We start from the raw sequence: 26,858 nt of genomic DNA on the forward strand, positions 1-26,858 counted from the left end.
CCCGTGAAAAAAATTGATTCCACAAGTGTTCGAGATTTACTGAGTTTTACCCTATTTGTTTGTTTGTTTGATAGCAGATGATCTTACACATAATACACACACACATATATATATATATATATATATATATATATATATATATATATATATATATATATATATATAGCTGTACTGCTACATGCGTGTTTGTTTATTTTTCACAAAGATCGCATATGATACCCAGCCAGATATCATATATATATATATGTATACATATATATATATATATATGATACCAGCCAGATATATATATATATATATATATATATATATATATATATATATATATATACATATATGCATAATGAAATATTGGATATATATATATATACACATATATATATATATGCATAATGAAATATTGGATATATATATATATATATATATATATATATATATATATATATATATATATGCATGATGAAATATTGGATATATATATATATATATGTATATATGCATGATGAAATATTGGAGATATATATATATATATATATATATATATATATATATATATAATATACATATATATGCGTACACACAGACATATATATATATATATATATATATATATATATATATATATATATATATACAAATTAATTAAATTTCAAATTTGATAAATGAATTATAGCCTTAATAATTATTATGGTGCGATGACATTTTCAAGACTATCCTAGTCAAAAATCGTAAGCTCAATACAAAAACATAGAGCAAATAATAGATGTAAAATTAAAAGTTAAATTATTTGGATTAAAATATACATTAAAAATGTTCAAATAAGAACTTATGTTAAAGCAAATAATATAGGAAAAAAGCATAAGTATTTCCTTAATAAATAGATGTTCAAATATTGTTTATTTTATCAGAGTAAATTAAACTCCTTTAGAAAATTGATCAGTTCATCAGAAGCATATACTTTGCTTATCAGCACATATATTGGGCATGCTATTAAGAATAATTTTTAAAAAAATATTATGCAACCTAGGCATTCAAACGGTAAAATGAGTTCTGTTATTCGCCTGATATTTTTGCCAGCTCGGACGAATAATAGTCAAAGGAAAAAAATTAGAAATAATAGTAATAGAGCAATATTTTTTATTTGAACCTATTGCTTATCTATATAGATAAAAGACAAAGCGGACGCGTGCGTTTGTGTATGTCCAGCGAAGGTTTTTTTTCGCCAGGCCTCTAAAGGATGGTCCTATATTTTAGAACTTTTTATATACTCCCGAAATTATAATATCTACGATTTGCGAACGGAGGTCGTCTCTACATTTATTTTGGGCGAGTTTTTTTTTTGTTGGTTTTCCTTCCGCGTATAAATGAACTGAAACTGGACTCAAGTAAACGTGTCTTGAAGGCAATTAACTGTAATCACTGCAGATCAGACAATTGCCATTTATTAAGACACTGCCAGAGCTCCCCCTCTTGTGAGGGAGCTGGTTTCCCCCCCATCATGAGAAACTAATACAGCGGAAAGCTGAATGATGAACTGGCTTACAGCGAAACATAATCGCGTGATTTCATTTCTTTGCCTGCGTGAACTCATACACTTAATTTGCATACACTAACTTGCATGTGAACCTTTTGGTCGCTGAATTTGATCGCTTTTCACCTACTATGGCCTCGTAGCGTAGCGGTAAGAGCTCATTTTTTTCTTTCAGTATATTTTCTGTCTTCGGGTCACCGCGTCACCTGTTCCAGCCGGCCTTACTACTAATATTTTTCTGTTACACCTACAAAACCCTGGGCAACGCCGGGTACCCCCTGCTAGCATATACTAGAACTACAAGAAGTTAGCTTTATTTCTTACATCTTATATATATATATATATACATATATATATATATATAATCTTAATCTACTTTTTAAACACACACACACACAAACACATCCACACACCCACATCCACATACCCCATATATATATATATTTATGCCCCGTGGATCACCTCTCTCGTGTGGGGTTTGCCGTAAAATCAGAACTAGCCAAATCACTGAAATCTCTTCCCAAAGGTCTATCGGACCGCATTATAACTTTGACCCTTGAGTTGGAACTTGAAACTCGGGTTACACTTGTAAGCTGCGATGCACCAACAATGAGCAGACCGGATGAGCAGAGAGATGAATTCTACCAACAACTACGAGAACTAATCGGTGGTATTCGCCATAAGGACAAACTCATTTTGATGGGCGACTTTAATGCTCGGGTCGGTTCTGACTTCCAATCATGGAAAGGGATTCTGGGGCATAATGGCGTTGGTAGAATGGATGAAAATGGTCTTCATTTGCTCTTCCTCTGCAGAGAATTCAATATGACCATCACTAACCCCCTTTTTACAACAGAAACATTGTCGTAAAACAAATGGATGCACCCTTGTTCAAACAGCTGGCATATGATTGACTATGTCATCAGTAAGAAACGTGATTTTCGTGACTTCAAAATAACGCGCTCCTTCCATACAAGCAGTTACCTATCAGATCATGCCCTGCTACGTAGCAAGATGTCTATGAGACTTTGGCGCAGACAAGTAACGAAGTCATCTATTCCAAAACGTATTAATGTAGTGTCGCTTAAGAATGCTGAAACTCGAACAATACTTTTTGACAAGTTGGATGAAAATTTAGATGGTGTAGAAATAACTAACAACATAGAAGCGTCCTGTGAAGCGCTACGAAATATCACCCATTTCACTGCCCTGGAAGTGCTTGGCTTACCCATACTGAAGCACCAGAGTTGGTTTGATGACCAGGATATAGAAGCCCAAGATCAAATTCAGAAAATGCATCAAGCTCACAAAGAATGGATTGACGACCAAAACTCTACAGAAAAAATATTGGCATAAAAAACCTGCAAAGGTAAAGTGCAGATGAGACTACGACAGATGAAAGAGAAATGGTGGACCGCACACGCAGAAGCTGTTCAGTCAGCATTCAACAGAAAGGACACAAAAGCCTTTATGAAGGTATAAGGAAGGTTTCGATCCTCAAGAATCAGGAGTTTCGCCAATTTTAGCAGAAGACGGGACATTACTGACAGACAAGGACGGTATCTTGAGACGCTGGAAGGAACATTTTGAAATAGTGTTAAATTCTTCTTCGGTAACAGGCGATGAGATTATAAACTCAATTGAGAAGGTTCCCGAGAGATCAGAAATATCCGTGTTACCAACTCTCCCAGAAGTCGTTGCAGCAGTTTAACAGATATCATTGGGTAAATCACCAGGAAATTTCTGTATACCACTGGAAGTCTACCGATATGGTGGCCATAAACTGGCCAGAAAGCTACATGCACTTTTCGTGTCCATTTGGACATCTGGAAAAGTCCAACAGGACTTTAAAGATGCATCAATTTACCATCTTTATAAAAAATAAAGGCTTGAGGAATTCCTGTGACAATCATCGTGGCATATCTCTGCTCTCAATTGCTGGAAAAATCATGGCCAGACTAATAATCAACAGATTAATCTGACATCTTGTAGATGAGATATATCCCGAATCGCAGTATGGTTTCCGCTCTCTTCGGGGTACAATAGATATGATCTTTCCTCTGCGACAGGTCTCTGAGAAAGTTCGAGAAAAGAACCAAGAGCAATACATAGTGTTCATTGATCTAACTAAAGCCTTTGGCACTGTCAACCGAACTGCCCTATGGAAAATCCTTAAGAAAATTGGTATACCTGACAATATGCTCAAAGTTATAACATCTTTCCATGATGGCATGAAGGCCTCAGTGATGTCCAATGGGGACTCTCCTGAGCCTTTCAATGTGACAAATGGAACAAAACAACGTTATGTAATGGCTCCAGTACTATTCGCCCTTTACTTCTCTGTTATGCTGAAATATGCATGTGCAGATGTTGACACTGGCGTTCATTTCCAACTCCGTACAGATAGTGGGATTTTTAATCAACAACGCTTCCAAGCGAAAACACTTCTCCGAAGAACCATTATAAGAGATTTGCTGTTTGCAGATGATGCTGCCCTTGTTGCGACTTCTCGGGAGGAGGCTCAAAATCTTGTAAATCGGTTTTCTACTGCATGTAAAGCCTTTGGCTTGACAATCAGTATAAAGAAAACGGAAGTCATCTACCAGCCACCACCTACACCAAAACAAGTACAGGGTGTTAAACAGAAACAAACCGTGCACAATGTTTCTCAGATGTCGAGTCAGGTAGATGGGAAACACCTGAAGTATGTTAAAAGTTTACATACTTGGGAAGTGTTGTTGATTCAAGTGCATCTCTTGACCATGAAATTATCAACCGTATCTCCCGAGCAAGCAGCGCCTTTGGCAAGCTGCACACAAGATTATGGAATGTTCGGGGCGTAAGCCTGAAGAAAAAAATTCATGTATATAAGGCTGTGGTACTGTCCACACTTTTGTATGCCTCGGAAACGTGGACCCCGTACCGAAAACAAATTTCGCAACTTGACGTCTTCCATAAGAGATTTCTACGTGCCATTTGCGGTTTTACCTTGAAAGACAAAATATCAAATGCGAAATTATTCACACTTTGTAAAATCAGCAACATTGAAAGCTTCTTAATCCAGTCGAAGCTTCGATGGGAAGGTCATGTGATGTGAATGGATGATGATAAGATACCGAAGCAACTCCTGTATGGTCAATTAGACAGAGGCCGTCGAAATGTTGGACGACCATGGTTGCGTTACAAAGACAAACTAAAGTCTAATTTGCAGGTTCTAAATATTGAATATAACAATATTGAGCCAACTGCAAAAGACAGAAGGAAGTGGATAGAAATGTGTGACAGAAAAATCAAGGAGTTCTCGGCGTTTTGCATCGAAAAACTAAAAGAAGCGAGAGTCAAGTAAAAAAATAATACTGAGCAGTGTGGAGCTAAATTCTCGCATTTATATGTCTGTACCCACTGCGGTCGCCATTGCAAGTCTCTAGCAGGACTAAAGTGCCACATACGTCTAAGTAAATGTCGACACGCTGAGTTCTAGACATTCAGGTCAATTGTCGGAGTCTCATACGTCGAAAATCGACGGAGAGTCCATCATATATATATATATATATATATATATATATATATATATATATATATATATATATATATATATAACCCTTTAAAAACAAAGTCTCAATAGACTTTACTATGTTATTTGTTTATAATATATGAAGGTGTTGAGTTCAGAAACCTAAGGGAACAAATCCCATCGGCGTGTTCCCGGAATCTCAGCCGTACTTGCAGTCTAAAAAAACAAACCAGATCTATGCTACTTCCACACGTCATTCGGTAACCAGACCCGCAAGTTATGCCGGGCCTTTCAAACAAAATAGGAACAAAAGAAAACGAATATAATAGAATGCGGCGACAATGATCTTGGTTGGCACACTGTTACATGGCCATCTTTTCAATGTGTGGGTTGAAACAATGCCCATGAAATCCTAACCGACACTGCTTTAGCCCTGAGAAAGTACGCTTACCGGGTGTTGTTTTAATACAAGACACCCGGTTACCACCATTTCATAATTTTCTTTGTTCCTGCTTTTATATTACTTTCCTTTATCTATGTCCCTTAGAAAGCTGTACAGTTAATATATTTTCTTGTGTGTGTGATGAACAGTAAAATTAGTTCGAATAAAGTCAAATTTTTGTTATGACTTTTCTTCTGAGGTGATAAGCTTTCATCGAAAATTGATGGGTTATGGAAATAATTTTTGAATGCATTCTTAGTTCGACTGAGAAATTACCGTTCTGAAAAAATTATATTTTTCTGAATGTAATTTAAATTAAAAAAAATAAACATGCAGTTTTCTTTATCAAGTGTATTGGGCTATTCCCTGTTTGGCTTGGGTAATCTTATATAAAATTATCTTAAAAATACTTGTAAGACGCGAAACACAGATTTAATTAATCCCTGCTCATATTCGCTTCAGTATCATGATATATATATGTATATGTATATATATATACATATATATATATACATATAAATATATATATATATATATATATATATATATACATATACATATATCGTAAGTGCATTCGATATCCACATTACATGATTTCGATATCAGTGCATAAATATGAGTCATGAATAAAACATACGATGTTTACTTTCACTGACATGCATACGTAATTGTTTGAAAGAATATATGTGACGCTATAATAGAAATAATTAGCTAGAATACTACAAGAACATTAATTTAACTTTTTATTATTCCAAAATACTTATAAAACATTGAAGAGTATATTTTTCCATACTTGATAAACCATCTACTCGAACTTTTCGCGTCGACAAAGAATCCACCGTGATTCATATTCGTCATAAAGAAATGTCTTTGATTTATTATTTATATCCATGCATTATTTCTTTCCTGATAGACTGCTGCCGTGTCATCAACTCTGTGCTGAATGGATTTTGTGTAGGGTAGGAACGTCTATATGCATCATCCATGTAGCGTGCAACTGGCAGATGGAAAGCTTAGATGTCTCAGGTAAAGCAGAACTCATGTAATCAATCATATTAAACGAATATATTTCCGAAACGACGTTGTTCAATGCATGTATGTGACAGGTATGTGTTTTAGATGCGGCATCATTTATAATAGAAAGTATTGTTTGCTTTGATGTTTTTCATGGAAAACCTTAGTGACCTTGCAACGAGGAAGCATACTCAAAAATATACGTCAGTTCGAGATATAGACATTTTCAGACTGGAATAAAAATTAAATGTAAAGGTTACATCACAGTATTTGTGATTCTTTTCAGATGTTTTGACTTATAATTCATATATAATGAGCACAAAATTATATTGCTGCTATGTATGAAAGTATCATGCAAATTATAGAAAACATTTCTATTCTACTTCAAAGTAGATTATCTAAACATGAATCAAAGGAAATTCAAACACACAGTATTTTTAGGAAGTTATATATATATATATATATATATACATACATATATAATTATCTATTTATATACATATATATATATTCTCTCTCTCTCTCTCTCTCTATATATATATATATATATATATATATATATATATCAAACTCATGATGTTTACTATCTTAAAATGTATTCGTTTAATTCAGTTGACTTACAGTTCATATTCATATGCATACATATTACTTTGCAGTGTCTGTTTCGTTGCGCAAAATCCATCACTTAATTATTATTTCAATCATGGCGGATTGATCGGTGCTATTTCTTCTGATGAGTGAAGGCCATAAAAGATTCACTGACTGATATAATAATTAAGTGATTGAATTGTAAAAGTCAACTGGATGAAGGGAATACATTATAAGATCGTCAACATCGTGAATTTTGGAATATAGTTTTTTTGTCATTTATTCTCTATAATTCTCTGTAATTACATTGAGCTTCTTAATTAATGATTGTCATATATTATAAAAACATATATTTATAAGAAACCTTTAACCAGATTATTCAGTCTCGTGAAATCCCGCATTTTTGCTAATACCTACCCTCCGATGAGAAGGAAAGTATGTATTCGAAACTGTGCGGATAAATAACTATCCAATTATTTAATGTTTCCTTTTCAAATTAAATATGTTTTCACTCTTTTTAAAAATGCTTCTACATGTTTAATTAATTGTTTGCTCTTATCACTCTCTCTGTCTCTCTCTCTCTTTATATATATATATATATATATATATATATATATATATATATATATATATATATATATATATATATAATGGTTGCGTAATTTCAACGAGAGAAATGTATATCTAAAAACCTGTCGCTGCTTACATGAGTGGATTTTGGAAACTTATTTTTTTAAATATTTATAAATATTTCCATAACGCTTTTCAAGCATATATTAGCCATCTTTAGATGTTTTTTTTTTCTTAAATAATTCAGTTTAAAGTTTTTTAGTTAAAAATCTTCTTTTTCTTTTTTTTTTTTTGCTATATTAGGTTTGTTAAAAGTTTGTTTCCTGGCGGGAAATTTATCTTTTTTTTTATACCAGTATAATCTTGTTGGCACTGTATGAGTGTACTTTTGAAATTGGGACTAGATATCTGTAATGAATCTGGCTAAATCTTAATTTTATGAGGGCAATGTTAACTTCATTAGGCTAGTTCAGTGCTAGAGGTGGGTTGGAGTTATTTATGCTTATGCATGGCTGTGATTTTAAAAATAGAAAGAAAGTCCATGAACGTGGGTATGTGGTGTGTGTGTGAATGCGTGTTTTTTTTCTGGACGTGTTAGGTGTAGGTGGGTGTTTTGAAATGTTTGATTTGATTTGTTTGTGACGGTGGATACGTGTAGGCGTATATATGTCGGCACGTGACGTTTTGATGGCTTTTTTGTTCTTATTTACTTGTCTCCCTACAAGTGCTTAGAACGGTATATGGTCGGTCTCCTAATATACACATACATGCATATATAACCGAATGGAAAATAAGTGATTGATAAAACTAAACATTAATATACATACACATATATATATATATATATATATATATATATATATATATATGTGTATATATACGCACATAATACATGTACACACCTATACATAAACACATACACAAACGCATATATATATATATATGTGTGTGTCTGTCTGTTATTTACAATTGTCTTCGTCTAGATATATGTTCTATTCACGCACACACATATATAATAGAATAGAAAATAAATAATAGATAAAACTCTAATTCTCTCTCTCCCTCCCTCTCTCTCTCTCTCTCTCTCTCTCTCTATATATATATATATATATATATATATATATATATATATATATATATATATATATATATATATATATATATTTATATAAACTTTTCCATAAGGTGCATCGTCTAAAGAAGTCTCTAGTTACCATTAATTGGCTGACTGAAAAAATCTTATAATTGTGTGAAACATATTACCGCCCATGTATCAACAAATAAAATCTATACCACGCTCTACTTCGGTAGTGGGCACTGTATTATACACCTCGTTAAGCTTCTTTAGCTACTTTACCTCTGGAAAATAATATCTTCCAATTATGTATATTTATATATACATACATATATATATATATATATATGATGATTGCAACGTCTTGTCAGACGAGTGCCACTCCCCCAGACATTTAAAATCCATGATTCCAAATGTCTGAGGGAGTATCTATACAAATATTATGTTACAGAGTCTTAGCTTTGTACGACAGCTAAGTCTCTCCCTCGGTTCAAAACGTTGAGATCCAGCAACAACCAAGAGCAAGATAGCCAGTAACAAATTAAACTGCAGACCAGTATAATGCGGGTACTGGTCTTCCACTTTGTGTTTTTTTAAATCAGAGATTTGCTTCTCCTAGAAAGGTTGCCTTCACCACGGCTTACGGGAGCGCTCTCTACCCCAGTACACATATACACACACACAAATATACACGGTGCTAGTTGGCCGTTGACCCAGAAAAAGAGTTCATTCGCCCTTTGGAAGGTCTTGTTATTAATCCATCAGGGAGACTATCCGCCCTCCTCACCAAACAAGTCTGGTGGGGGAACCAGTTTAGTCGCCGGTGCCCGACCATGAGGCAGGTAGTACTGGGTTACATGGTACCAATAGCATATGACATTACCTGACACACACACATATATATATATATATATATATACATATATATATATATACATACACACATACATATATATATATATGTATATATATATATATATATATATATATATATATATATATATATATATATATATATATATATATGGGGGGGAAAGCGAAAGTAAAAATGTGAGAATCGATAGGTTTACAGAATTCTGTCAATCTACGATAGACATCGGTATTATATCGAGAAAAATAACTTCGTATGTTTTTATTTATATAATCTATCAAAACTGTTTATTCCTGAAAATATTTACTTTTCTTCTAGAAAAAAAATATAAGTTAAATGATATAATATTACAAGCTGGTGATATAATACTTCTTTATAATTTAAATTGTGTTAAAAATGTAAAATATATTCAGAAAGAAAAAAAAAAATTGACAATGTTTCGTCGAAAAATGTAAACAACATTTTTACGTTTTCAATAGTTTGATGGAAAGACTTCAATACGTAATTTCTTATATATTGGAACTAGCTATGCTGTTTTTTCTTTTATTGACCAAATTCATTCGCATATGAGTCTATAAGTCTATGCAAATGTATATGTTTTTTATAATATATAATCATATGTTTTTATACAATACGATGTAGTTGCTTTCATCAGGCAGTCAGGTGGTGTGTCTCTGATTATATCTTTGCTGGTTTCGTCTTTCGCCAAACAGATATTGATTTTAAACGCGCATGAAAAAAGTGCGAGCGCATGTTATTACTTTGTATCATTTGCGCTTTTTAACATAAATATTTAGCCTAAACGTCTTATTGATTATTAATAGATATTTTTTCAATCGTTCATTTTATTCATTTGTTCATTTTCCTCGGTTCTTTAGAACTATTGTGCGTGTTTATGTTTGATATCTTTACTGTGATAATTAAGTTTGTTTCGTATTCAATAATTTTGTCTAATCATTATTTAGCCTATATAATTTTGTATTAATTTCGAGTCTTAATTTGAATAAAATTATTTCCCATTTCCCTCCCGTCAATTTTTAATCCTGTATGTAATAAAGTAGACGCGTTGTTCCCCTCTGGAGGAAAGGTGGACTACAACATATAAATTTATTATGTTACGTCATTAACTATTACGTTATCTATCAATAGAACGCTATTACAAACAAATTGCTTCGTAATATTAAAAATGCACCTTTATTTCGATGAGCATCATGATCATCCTCGCCATACATTACAGAGAAAGTACTAGATTTTGCACCCGCACTTTAACAAGTCATCTCCCCCCCCAATCTACACCGTGCCCATATATTCTATTACGATACATTATTAGGTCTTCTCCGCCATTAACTGACTACTATTTTTTTTACGCCAAAGCATATTCTTACTACTTCGATCTACACACAAAAAAAAAATGATTTTTCCATTCCATAAATCCGGCTGAACTTATTGGTTAACAATTATACATTCCATAATTCTCTCATTCGATTATTCAGCCATTATACGAACCGTTCGAAGCTAAAATACGACGCCATTTCTCTAGGGACACAATATTCTTAAGTCATATTGATTTGATTTGGGACATTTTCCCGACTCATAAAATCTTACATAATATCGTTTATTTGTTATTATATTACACTCCAAAACAAAACAAACATTATCTTTTGCATAACACGTAAGTTTTATTTACCGTTGGCTAAGTTGTGAATCCTTTGACGCGTTTTCTAGCACGGTTCCAAGCGGCAAAGCGCACGCGCGCAAGATAAATAGACAGATAGATAGAAAGAGAGAGATAGAGAGAGAGAGAGGGAGAGAGAGACAGACATACATACATACTTATACCTGTTTTTGTTGTTATTTGAACGCACTTTATATTTACTATAGACATACTTAACAATTTAATTAAAAACAACAACAATATAACCGCCGTATTAACTTGAAAATACTATTTACAAAATAGCGCGGCCTGAACCAGTTTATTTTACATATTTCATTTACTTAGTAACGTTTGAATATTTAAAAATAAACGAAACTTTTACAAGAAAAATATTAATACATTATGTGTTTGTTTTGGGGGGAAGGACTGCTGATTCTTATCATTGGGAAGGTTGAAGAGGAGTGTTATTCCAAAAGGCGTTATTGCTATGGGGGGACTGTTTATTCCGAAAGCCGTGCTAAGCATGATATGGATGGTGGTGTCATTCCGAAAACCGTTGTTAATATGGTTGTGCTCGGGCGGTTATTTCAAAAGCCGTTATTAAGATAGGGGAGGTTGGCAGTGCATCGCGTGCGCGTGTATCTCCCCCTCCCTCCATCCATTCTTCTCAGATCTTCTTTTGGCAATGATGCAATTGTCAGTACAGGAATTGAAGTTTCTTTCTTTCTTTTTTTTTTTTAGAAATATTAGTTTTATTTTCTGGACAATATGAGACCGCTTCTTCCGCCATCATCAAATATTTTTCCACACTGGAGATATTCATTTCTTTGTTTACAGTTTTCAAAAAGAGAGTTGTTTCATGCGTGTGCTGCTAAATGGATTTAAGGAATTTTATTTCCTTCCAATTTCTCTTTAGAAAAGTTCGTCTCCACCAGCAATTTTGCATATTTTATTTCGTAAGGAGAGTTTAAATAAATACACAATGATTGAAATAAAAAATACAATGAAGAAATGTTACCTTGACTACAAGCTTACTCTTTTAACAAGTTAGCAAGTTTTTTCCTGAAAAAAAGGGTCGAAGATAAAGGAAAATTACCTAATCTACTAGATTTCAAAGTCAGTTGAAAACTGTCTAGTCAAGAAAGGGTGCTTCCAGCAGATCCTGTACAAGTATGGCAACCTTACTCTATACTAGGATGTATTTGACTCTTATGCCATATATGTATACATATGTGTATGTATATATATATATATATACACACATATATATATGTATGTATACATATGTATACAAATGCATACATATTTATATATGTACATACATATACATGTGTATATGTATATATATACACCGATATGTATACATGTGTGTATATGTGTGTGTATATATATGTGTGTGTGTGTGTGTATTTATTCATCTATATGTATATACATATGTGTATACAAATGAATATATATGTATATATATATACACATATATATATATATAATTATATATATGTTAACCATTTACTAGATAGGCACTCGGTCTATATATTCAAATCGTGATATATTACAACTTCATTCTCATACATATTTAAAAGAATGTATAAATATTGTTATATACCTTTTTTTTTAGTTAGAAACACGTCTAAGCTAAACGATTGCCTGTTTTATGTTGTGTTTTTATGTGTTTTTACTGCAAACATCCTATGATTTCATTACTAATTATGCAGCTATACTAATTTTGCAGACATATTCGTAAATATCAGATGCAATATAGTAATATATACTTTTTGCAAAGTAGTAAATGTTAAACTAAAAAAAAACTTTCATTTGAAACGTGGATAATATATATATATATATATATATATATATATATGTATATATGTGCGTGTGTGTTTTTGCATATATATACATATACATATTATATATGCATATTATATATATTAGGTATTATATATTATATATATTACATATATATATATATATTATAAATATATATATATATATATATATATTGGTATAGCATAATATATATATATATATATATATATATATATATATATATATATATATATATATTAGCGTATATCAATTTCTGAATAGTAATACAGAGAGGGCGAAGGAAGTTGCAAATTTCCAGAAAAAAATTACCCCATAATCTATTTTTCTAATGAATTTAGCGACATTGGAGAACATTGATTTGATATGACACCTAATTAAGGAATCTACTAAGATAACTGCGTCACCGAAAAGTGTTAGCCAGTTAAAATAAGACAATGGATTAAAGCAAAAAAAAAAAAGAAAGTTAAATATGTGTAAGAACACATCTTTATTGAGAAAAAGTTATACTGTTCTTCAATAAATCGAGAAATAGATAACGAAAAAAACGATATCCTGTAAGATATTTAATTTGAAATACAAATTACAATCAAAGGATATGATCAACCGTTAAACGTAATTATTAATATTTTTTTATTACATTTTCACCCCAAACAAGGTGCATTACCACTTTGTTGTAGGGGGCTACTATCAGGGATATAAGCATCAGGAATACACTGTGGAAAGTTGGGCAGCAGGATGTCGGTTCACGTTGCACTTGAACTTCTGCATGTGAGTATAGTTGGGGAAGCAGGGACCCGGACGGGAATTCCAAAGTCTAACTGTGCTGGGGAAGAAATTACTGGAGTCAAGTCTCTCTTGTCTGGATATCTCTACTGTGAAGTGGTGAGAGTTTACTGCTTGTCGTGTTGTCGTGGGTATTTACGTTGAGGGGACACAAGAGCTTGCAGTTTGTCAGATCATTCACCATTAAATTACATGTAGAACAGGTAGAGGGATGCAACATTTCCTCAATGTGACAGAGGCTGTAGTTTAGCTGACAGTTCAGGACCTATCAGATTGGATACCCTCTTTTGAACCTTGTTTAAGAGCGATAGATTAGCGTCAGATGCACCAGCCCAAATATGACAACAATACTCCATAAATGGGCAAATGGTGGCCTTATAGAGGGATAAGATACATTCAAGCGTTATTAGCTTTCTAGCACGGTAGAGAGAACCCATCTTCTTCGCAGCGGTCCTGGCAATGTTTTCAATGTAATTGTTCCAACTCATGTTTCCTGTGATCGTTAGGCCGAGGAGTTTAATAGATGTACTTTAAGATAAAGAGTCATTGGCCATTACTATTGGTAAACTTTTTCATATACATATTTAATAACATGAATCTTTTTTGGTTTCAAATAAGAAATTTCCAGAGTATCTCTTTAGATTTTCACTGCATTAAAAATCGTCTTTGTGATGTGACAACCCACATGAAAAATTGACCTTGTTTAAGTTATATACCGTGGGGGTGGGAAGTAAATAAAAGTTTACAAGCTTAAAACAAACGGTTATAATTTTTTTTAAGTTATTTTTTTTTTCATTTGTTAAAATTAACAGTCCCGTCCTCGATCCCTAAATATGAGATCCTTCTAGACTAAGGCAATGTTTTATTTTTCCCAGTGCAATGTATAAACTTTTTCCTCACGTGAACAACATACCTTTTTCTTATTTTAACCCCGTGAAGAGACAAGTTAATAAGGACTTCATTGTTCTTAAAAAGTTGTACTCTTAAAGAAAAAATGTATTGTTTTTAATTATAAAAAAAATACACATATTATTTGCTATATTTATAGAAAAACCGTTTTTATTATTATAAGTAATTAATAATTAAAAAAATAAGTAATGGCTATTTCTGTTTTTTTTTTACTAATATTTCACAACCCTTCAAAATAATAAGCAGCTACAATATAAGGATTTATAAGCTGATTGGTTATATGTTACTTTATTATGTAAATATTTTTCCGCCATTTGAAATAGTAATCTGCATTAATCTTTTATAACGTCGTAGAACATACTAGTATATGTCTTGGCGATCAGACTAATGTGCCTAAAGATACGTTGTGCTTATCCAGAATAAATGCATTGCAGAATTTACAGCATCATCAGATTTATAACTGGAGTATAAGCATTACTTGTCTTTTAATAACAAGGGAAAATAAATTCCATAATAAACCACTGCATATTTTAAATATGATAAATATGATCAAAAATAGTTTCCTGGAAGTTGACATTTTCCTTCCGAAATGTACAGCATACTACTTTTTCTTTATTGCCTGAAAATGTAAATACTTCTTAAATAATAGCAGAATTCAGGTGTGTCCGATGATTGTGCATCAAAACAACATGATATAAATGCGCGTGTACCTCAGCGTTCACATGGCGAATGAGTTGGAACAGATACATTGAGGAGATTGGAAAGGCGACTCTCTGCGGTTCTTGAAAGTTACTTTCAATGTACTTGCTTTCCCATCTGTACTGTCATTGTTCACGTCTTATGTAAAGAAACATCTTGCTGCTCATCTCCCTACAAAAATCTCTGCAACTTATATCCCTGTAGCAGCCCTTACATTAAACTGGCACTGTACCTTGTTTGGGGTAAATATGTAATTGAGGAAAGAAGAAATAAATTTCTCCATAAAGTAACGATTTTGGCATAGAAAATTGATTAAATCACTTATGTCGATTCATCCAGTCATTTAAAATTTCATTTGGACTTTTATCGTAAAAATTATAACAGATAACCTTAAATTTTCGAGTAAGCACAATTGAGTAATTTTCATATTCTTGCAGTAGTAAGGAGTCAGGCAAAAATAGTTTGCAAAATAATACAAATCAACGTTAATGCTAATCATATGTCTAAGTAAATTAACCATCATAAATTGGAGTTAGCGAAGCGACATTTACATACACATTTTTGAAGATGTAATTTTGGATTCATATATGAATGGAACTCAGTTGAAGTTTCTAGATTTGCCCTCACATATTAAAAGTGTTGAAAGGATAGTTAAATTAGCAACCGAATCTTCTGAATCTGTCTTTGGGTTTGAAGCTAGATATATGCATATAATAGCAAAGATGACGTGTCGTAAAATGAGGCTTCTGTAGAACCATTTAATGCATTAATTAAAAGAGGACGCATGTTCTTTCTTTTTTTGGTTTTATAACAAAATTAATTATCTGTTCTTTAAAACTTTTAAATGTTATCACTATTTCAATGATTTAACGAGGTTAAAAGACGACTGGTAATGGGGTCGATTTAATTTATTTTAGTTTTCTTTATCTGCTTTAATTTGTTCAATTAATTGTAATTAAAAAAATATTTTTGGTTTAAATATTGAAATTAATATTATCTAACCAATTAATAGGTTTAATCTAAAAAAAAAAGATCTTTCAATAAGATTATGTAACGAATCGTGAATGTCATGTCGTCAAATACCGGTGCAAATTTTATGTTTAACTATTTATTTTGCTAATACACACCTTTCCTGGATATAGATACATTTATTTAAAAAAAGAGAACCATCCACCTACCTTAATTATATATATATATATATATATATATATATATATATATATATATATATATATAATGTATATATCTGTGTGTATATATATATGTATATATATATATATCTGTGTGTATATATATATATATACATATATATATATATATATATATATATATATATATACTAGCATTTCAGCCCGACGTTGCCCAGGTGTTTGGATGTGTATGTTGAGCAAAAAAAAAAAGTGGCAGTAGGAAGGCAGACTCGGACCCGTACCGCAAAGGAAGAAAGGAACGGGGTAAAACCTAACGTTTAGAGTGTTACGACCACCGCACAACCGGAAGCGACATTTTTTGTTAAAATTACGGCTAGACAATCTAAAGGAGAGGATAATTCAAAAAATATCGGCGAAAACAGTGACCCCCCCCGTGTAGAAAATGCCTAGTTTGAGGGGGATTATATTGATGTTTTTAGAAAATTACGATATTTGTCGTATAAAAGGTCGGTATTAATCTTGTTAAAATCCGTCGCCTCTATTGAGAGTTTAAGGCAGACATGCAAACAGACATACACACATACATTTATACATTGGTAACTAGACCCTAACCGATGAAAAAACGTGCCCTATCTCTGAATACCGTTTATGTAAAATTTCAAATATTTAGACCAGAAATTGTCTGAGTAATTTGGAAGAGACCACATGGATCAATTTTTTGTAACTTTGCCCCCTATGTTAACCCCTTAAAATTTATTGTTTTGAGCTCAAATAAAGTCATTAAGTTAGATCCATGCCCAAGGAACATATATCAAAAATTCTAGGTGCGTAGACCCAAAATTGTCGGATGAGTTTGGTAGAGTTCTCAAAGGTCATATCGTTGAACTCTGACCCCTTAATCGCAAAATTCCTGTCCGAAAACCGATTACATCGATTTTCCCAAATCTCCGCACCCGGTACGTCAAATTTCAAGTCCGTAGACTAAAAATTGACAGAGTTATTGCTTAGGGAAATGTACACAGACACACAGACACACCGACACGTTCACTTATATATATATATATATATATATATATATATATATATATATATATATATATATATATATATATAATAGATAGATTTGTTTAATAAAAATATATACGCATATATTAATCTATATGGAAACAATTTTGTGTTTACTATAAACTTTTTTCGCAAATATAAAGCAAGTATAAATCATGTAGAATATCCTCATGAGTATAAATAAAGGTAATACTAACCTTAAGATGATTATCCCATTAAAAAACCGAAGCAACTAAGAGGGAATTAATGAAAATGAATGTTTAAAAGAATATGCAAATTAGCTAGATCATTTGCTAGTGAATGCAATTCAACAACCAAGATATGAGAAAAGTGTATTTTCTTTTTAAATAAATAGAAAAGAGGGGTTTTAATATGAATATCGATACACACAAAATAAAACCAGCTCCATTGTAGGTGCATATATATATATATATATATATATATATATATATATATATATATATATATTACGAGGAAGCTGGCATTGCACGGCTGTAAAAATGCTTAAATGTGACATGTTAATCCCATCATTTCCTTAATATATAATGATATAATAAAAAAAAAATTACTTGGACAGCTGGAATCGAAACCAAAACATTATCTTAATATATAATGACATCGTAATAAAAAAAAAATGACTTGGACAGCTGGAACCGAAACCAAAACATGTACTGTTGCTATCGAAACATAGATAAGATCTATGTGATATCAAATGTCTTGAAAGAAATAAATCGAATTTTATCCTGAGATGAAATAAATAATAGCATGTCTCTACTTAAAACATACAGTTTGTATTTCAATTAGCCGATATATTTCTGCATACGTTATCTATCCATCCATCCCAAGAAACATGTTATTCGTAATGTACTACTATTGGTGTGCGAAAAAAAATTCCTGTAAATGTCTGTATTATGTGACCATTAGTTTAACTGTTCATCAGTTAAATATTTCCAACAATATACCCACACATGTATTTCCTATTCTATTAACACAGCAATGTCTAGTAATTCACATAATTTTATTTTGTTCTGATGTATAAGATTAGAGCTAACTCATCAGCGATACATATACTTATCTCGAATCATTCTAGAAACACCTCGTAGTTATTTGATAGAAATATTGATGTAATTATATGGTAATTCGTCCAGCATGTAATAATATTCGTGCTTCCATTTATAATAAATCAACCCTAAATATTTTATCTATTCTTTTAACAATTTGCTTTAAAAGGGTGACAAATGTAGTGCTTATTTATTATAGCAACGTTGTCAGTGATGTGGATTTAAAAATTATAGTCGAATGGACAGTCTTCTGGTGATTCCGGTACTTTAACCTGCTAGATACTTACAGAATCGTAAAACTTATCAATGTCGAAGTGATATATGTTTTGGTGTTACACTATTATTCTAATTAACACAATAGTGTGCGTAAATACGTTAAAACATATTTCTTTGTTTAAACAAGTTTACAAATGAGGAAAATAGCCTTCCATCTACAAATATTTAATTGCAAATATACGAAACCATTATTATAGCTTAACAGAAAATTCCGTGAATAATAAATTTGAATATACCATTTTTAAAATATCATTTCTAGCATAATCAAAATCAACACACATCGAGTATTAGATATCTTTCAATACGATCCATAGAATATTTTGTTTAATCATTCGTTAGTTTATCAGTACGTTGCGTTTTAAACCATGCTATTTAAAAGTTTTAGAACAGTATATAAATTCTTAAAGCCTTATTTTTTAGAAATTGGACATTAAAAAAGCAATGTTTGGCTAAGATATGACAGTGACCCCTTTTTCGTCTTTGATCGGTTTCGAATACCATTAAAATAAGAAATGATGATTGTTGTAATAGTATGGGACAAGACTCATGACCATTTCGACGTTTACCTGTAGTTTATAAAAGAAAGAATAAGCGTAATATTAGGTACCAAAGGACATTCGAAATAAACAAGGTAAAGCAGAACATTACGTGCAATCGGAATTTAACGTGTGAATTAAACATTGTGAGATTGTTATTCGTAAATTCTCAATGCTACGTTCTCCTTATGTATTAGTATTTTATATATTATATTTAGCTCACATTATTTTTAAAAATACAAGTGATACTATTTTATTTCTTTCGTGCTACTGGAGTTTCTCCCTGAAAAATAAATGCATACTTTGTATCTTAATTTTCTGTGGAGAGAAACCGATTTTAATATATTTTGTTTAAGTGAGGTAACCAGAAAATCATTTGACATGTTTCCACGCCGTATACATCACCTCTTTTATGTTTTTCAGCTGACCTAACAAGCTGATTATTCAATTACTTTTAGTGTAGTTATTGTGAAATCGGAGATTGTCACTTTCGTTTTGTCCTCATTTCTTTAGCTCATCCAACGTGTATCGATTGTAACAGAAAGTGGCTGCGTTGTGTTATATGTGTCGGTTATTGTTGAGCGGCGAGGGCCGCCAAGAACTCTGACAGCTGCGATTTTCCCGACCTTAGTAAGTAGTATTGGCAATAGGAATCTAAATAAGACAGAAATTTAAGCTAACGACTCATACAGTGATGATGTTCCCTGAAACTTTCCAGATGTTCATAATGAACTAGCTGCTAGAATTACACGAATCGATTTTCTTCTCTATTCAATGTATGTTCGTTGTTTTTCGTTTCTATATCATTTTAGAGGCGCCTGATTAGTACTATATGTGTGAGAAAATCTGTGTTAAAACGGCGTGAAACATACAGTTTCGAATAGTTTACTTACAACTTAGCCGCGATTTATTTCGATTTGCTGTGGAGGTCTCAAGCAGATTTATTTAGAGTCCTTGATTTTATTGTCTACTAGTAGGGGTTGTACTAAAATAGGCTAAAATATATTTTAATTCATGCAAATTCACTATATATTATTGCAGAAGACCATACGTAATTGCATATTTGTTCACGCGTATATCACAATAAATTAAAAAAAAACTGTTATTTGCTTGCAATTATCTTGAATAAAACCAAAAAAATTGAGCGATCCAGATGTGTCCCCCACTTTTTTAGCTATCAACTAATAGGTTTTATGACACCGAAACGTACTTGCACTCCTATAATATATTACGATGTGAGCAGGTTTCACGTTTTTTTTCCGAAATACAATTTTGTAGTATGTTTTCGCAAATTCACACATCCAATTTTTATAATCCAAGTTAATTTCATTAACAAGCATTTACAACGTCTGACTACCATATATAGTGCTAATAGATTTTAAAGGAATTGCATAATTATCCGTTTTATCTCACGTTGATTACGAGACATGTATATCTTAACGACAAGTCTGCAAGTCACAGTTGAATTATATATGTACACGCTATTACCATTTTTATGTAAAAATTATTTCCCTGAGCAAAACCAAATATGATTAAATTCAAATGTATTAACATTTTGGTATCTCTACATTCTGGAATGAATAAATTAAGTTTCTTCCATTTTTATTGACATAGGAGTCTATCGATAATGCGCTATTAATAAAAGAATAGTGGAACACAAAATCCTTACTCGAACTTATGACGACCTCAACAATCTGATCGGATTCGAACGAAATACTTTATTATATCCAAAATGGTAGAATGCTAGTGTCCCGACAGCTATGACAAACAAGAACTTCTATGACATTATTTTGTGCATTTTAGGTATTAGCCGCAGTCTACTTGGGTTCTTCACTATCAGAAAAATCGAAAATTACAACAGATATTACCAGGTAATTTATTCAGATACAGTATGTGAATCCGCATATTTGTTATTACTTCATGCTTATATATATATATATATATATATATATATATATATATATATATATACATATATATATATATATATATATATATATATAAGCATGAAGAAATAACAAATATGCGGATTCATATATGCGGTAATAACAAATATAAGCATGAAGTAATAACAAATATGCGGATATATATATATATATATATATATATATGTATATAAATTCCACAGCAAAACAACGTTGCAGCTCATATGAGCCATGACAGTCAAAGAACCGGAAGTCAAAGACTCGAGTTTCGCCCTCATTTGGGCTCATCAGTTAGACACATTCGAACTCAGGATTCGAAACCCGAGCCTCTTGCATGCAAGGCAAGCACTCTACCAACTGAGCAAACGCCCTGCACACAAGAATTTCAAAATATAAATATATATAAATATATATATATATATAACATATGACATATATATGCTAGCAAATATATATATACATATATATATGTATATATATATATATATATATATATATATATATATATATATATATATATATACATATATACTAGCAAAAGTATCCGTCGTTAACTGGGTTTAAAGACAGCCTACAGAAAATGGACTATGGTTTATTAAAGTATGATAGGATATGAAAAGGAAGGGTTGGATTTACGGGTATCAAAACCAAAGCAAAATATGATGAAAGTAAAAATAAAATAGATTTACCCCATACACCATACCTGTTCACACTGAAACACTTACAATGCTCTGTCGATATATATTAAAAAACCTTGTTAAACTTTGTAACATATTTCCATTCTATTAAGGTCAGGTACGACCGAACACCTCATAATTTTATTATACCATATTTCTTCAAACTGAAACATAATTATCAAAGTATAATTACGCAGATAGATAAGAAAAGTCTTTATTTAAGTGTGTTCCTATTTGCATTCTATGAAGGCCAGGCACGAACGCAGACCATACAATTTTATTACACCATCCCTATTTAAGTAAAAATATACTTCTCAAAGTATTCTTATTTACATCTATATCAAAAACACTTGTCCACGTTTTTTTTTATTTCCATACTCTGTGGACCAGGAGCGACCGGAGCCCCCCCCCCAATTTTAATGAACCCGTCCTGCCAGATAAAACAAAACCATTCTTGTGTCTCGATACATCTTCTATCATTATATGTAATGAGTGTTTTTTTTTTTAAATAGTCAACCATATAGGAGCCTATTCGTGACCAGACACACACTCACAAACACCCAGCTTTATATATATATATATATATATATATATATATATATATATATATATATATATATATATATATATATATATTTCCGATACGGTAGCAAACATTGCCGATAAGGTTTTTGTAAAAGGGTATATGTTTATACGTATATCTAATAATATGAGTACGTAAGGGTGTATGTTTTCAGCTATATATCTAAGTATATATATATATGTGAGTATATGCATATCTATTATACACATTTGCCCTTTAAGTAAATATTTTTATTATTATTATTATTCAATAGCTTTTACAAAATTTTACGATACACCCCATAACCATCTTGTTACATTTTATCAAGCATGTGTGATAACATTACATCTTCCCATATATCATTAATACACAACGCAACTATATATCCATCTATCTAATTCTCTCCCTATATATATATATATATATATATATATATTTATATATAAATATACATATATTTATATATATATATACACACACACATATGTATAAATTGTTACTTTCGTCTCCTTTTCCTAAGCACCACTTACATTCCCTTCCCTACATTGTTGTAACGTTTTACACACATGCACACACACAGACACACACGTACGTATATATATATATATATATATATATATACATATATATATATATATATATATATATATATATATATATATTTAAACAGATGTTTCGTGGTACACAATTTTAATATTGCTTTGAAAAGTATGAATGGAGTCATTATGGGTGAAAAAAAAAACAAGAGAAACGGGAAATTGTATAGAGACAAATCGACTAAAAAGAATTATAGGTAAAAAAAAGCATCGAATAAAAAAAGGATCCATACGAAATTACGTGTAAAAAAAAAAATAAGGGATCTAGAGGTTAACCTTTCGACCGAATAGATCTCGTCGGTAAGTTACATTAAGTTAACGATTGAGAATGGAAAAGGGGAGGAGATGAAGTCGAAAAAAATATATATATAATTAAGAAAATCCATTGTCTACAAATAAGTATAGACAAAACAGAAAAACCAGCGTACATGTAGACTTTATTTTTTTAAAGTTCTTTAAATAACTCCAATTTATGTGAAAGTTCTTTTTGTCTACATAAAGCTGGTTTGCGCATCAGCACACTGACGGCCTCCAAGATGTTGAGGTGCTTTTTGTTCCGGGCTTTATGTAAAATGCGAAAACATTCATCAGAATATGCTTGGCCACAAGTTTTATTTTTGTACAAATGAACACCAATTGACGATTCGAGAATTGCTGGTCGTCCGGATGAATTCCGTAAAGGCCCGGATGTATTCCTTAAATGCCCGGATGATATAAAAAGCTTGCGTAAATACCCAGGAACGTGTTGTGCCACTCTGACCCTTAAACGTTGAAAAGTTCGACCCACGTAGTCAGCATCGCACCGCCATCTAAACTCATATATTATTAAACTATTTTGTAGCGTGGGAAGTACCTCTTTTTTAAACGCTGGGAAGGCAGTTTTGGTACACATCACTACTCGGGGTTGCACCGCGTAAAAACAGTGGGAAACAACCGAAGTGATCTTGCTAACAAACCCCTACTAATTGAACCTATGTAGGGGAGTTTCAAATAAACCGGACATTTAGCCGGACCGAAAAGAGGCTTAGTGTTAAAACTAGTAAGTTTTTGGCGAATATGCTTAGAAATTATACCACCAGGGAAACCATTTTTAATAAGCATGCCCGTTATTTTATTAACTTCCTCCTCAAGTTTGCTTGGCGAACATATCATGAGTGCACGGTGGACCAAGGTCTTAATTAAACTTATTTTCCTGTTCATAGGGGCAAAGGAATTCCAACTAATATACAACCCTGTAAAGGTAGGTTTCCTGTATATAGTTGTATTAAACCGATTCCCTATCCTTTCCACAAGGATTTCCAAAAAAGGTAAAGAGTAATTCTGCTCTTCCTCCATCATAAACTTAAGTGCTCTTCCTCCATCGTAAACTTAAGTGTTTTTTTTTCGACTTCATCTCCTCCCCTTTTTCCATTCTCATTCGTTAACTTAATGTAACTTACCGACGAGATCTATTGAAAAGGGTCGGTCGAAAGGTTAACCTCTAGATCCCTTAATTTTTTAACACGAAAATTCGTGTGGATCCTTTTTTTATTCGATTTTTTTTTTTTTTACCTATAATTCTTTTTAGTCGATTTGTCTCTATAAAATTTCCCGTTTCTCTTGTTGTTTTTTTTGTCACCCATAATGACTCCATTCATACTTTTCAAAGCAATATATATATATATATATATATATATATATATATGTATATATATATATTTATTTATTTATTTGTTTACTAGCCATACGCTTTAATATTATATTTTTGATTAGGAAAAATAAATAATAGCCAACTATCTTAGCAAAAAACATCCTTCTTAGTTACGTACAATATGATTTCCATTCTGCTAGATCTACAGCAGATCTACTTACATTTATATCTCAAAAGATTAGCGAATGTCTCGACGCACGCTTCCTTTCTAGGGCAATAGCATATAAAAGGCCTTTTATTAGGTATGGTATAGAGGTCTACTTCACAAGATCTCCAGCTATGGTATAGCTGGATATGTCTGCTCAATTATTACATCATTTCCCGCTGATAGGTTCATAAGAGAAGTGGTTGATGGGCAGAAATCATAAGCCCTCCTTATATATGCTGGAGTGTATCAGGTTTCATCCTCGATCCAATTCTCTTCCTGATTTATATTAATGATCTTCCAAATCAAATTGCTACATCATTCGGAGAAAATTATGTTGTCGACACTACAATCTTTGGTATCACATCAAAAACCGTAAACGACCAATTTATGTCCGATGATGTCTTCTCTGACCTTGTGCATGTGGTACAATGGGGAAAGAGTTAGCTGGTTACTTTTAATATATCTAAAACCAAGCTTCTATCTCTACACCATCTACGCCTTAATGCCAATCTGGCATCGGTTGAAATGAATTGCTCTCTTTTAGGGAAAGCTTTATGTGTTTACAAGATCTACACCTGAAATGGAATACATATATCAAATCCATTGCAAAGGTTGCTGGAAAAATAGTGGGATCCTTCTACCGCTACAATTGATATCTCACTCCTGATTAAAGTTTCCACCTATATAAAACCAGTTACAGTAAACGACGGAGTACTTTTTCTACAGCTTATCATGTCTTGACAGAGTCAAAAATAGCCTTCGTTGCTTAGAGATGGATCCCCCTTTCTCTTCCCTGGGACCTCTTTCCCACCGAAAACACGTTGAAACATTCACCCTGATCTAATAATTGTTTCTAAAAAATATTTTCATCTGGTCAAAATGATAAGACCCCGTTAATAAAATCGGGTTGTTTGGACAAAAACATGAATACGAAAAACTTTCTATGTTACTAAAAGCAACTGGTTCGAGGATAAAACAAACAACATCTTACTAAATTCTAAATGGCAAAAGGGAAGCCATTCATAGATCCATTACAAACGAATTGAATCGTAGCAAAACGGTCATCACAATTTTTTTAAGAAATCCAGATTAATATGGGCACAAAAAGAGTCCAGGTCGACCAAACAAAATAACCCCATACTGGATCGCCGTATCAGAAGTAGTTTAAAAAAAATAACTTCAGTATGAGCTCGTCGATTGAAAAGCCAAACAGCAGCACAATGTAGTCCTAAACTATTCAGAACGCATCTGAAAATGTAGGGCTTCACTCATTTAAAGCGACCGCAGAAACCACGTCTTCCTGAACAGCACAACACTAACCGACTTAAATATGCCGTCAAATACCAGACTTGGGATGAAGAGAAATGAGAAAAATGTAATCTAGATGGTCCAGATTGATTTCAGCACTATTGGCATGATACAAATTTTCCCAAAGAGACTTTTAAAACTCGGCATAGTGGAGGAGGGTTTTAATGATCTGGTGTGGTTTCTCGTCAGCTGGAACCCAGAAGTTGCAAATAGTGAAAGAACGGCAAACATCATTGAAGTACATTTCAATGCTTGAAAATACTTCTATCAGGACTGAAGGTCCACGTCTAAACCCAAACTCCTATCTTTATATCATCAACGCTCTGATCGCAATTTGGCATCATTGAAATGGATGGCTCACGTCTAGGAGAACCCTCATGTTTTGA

This window comes from Euprymna scolopes, chromosome 4, assembly GCF_053919585.1.
Source record: "Euprymna scolopes isolate OS-2025 chromosome 4, ASM5391958v1, whole genome shotgun sequence".
NCBI classification, from domain to species: domain Eukaryota; kingdom Metazoa; phylum Mollusca; class Cephalopoda; order Sepiida; family Sepiolidae; genus Euprymna; species Euprymna scolopes.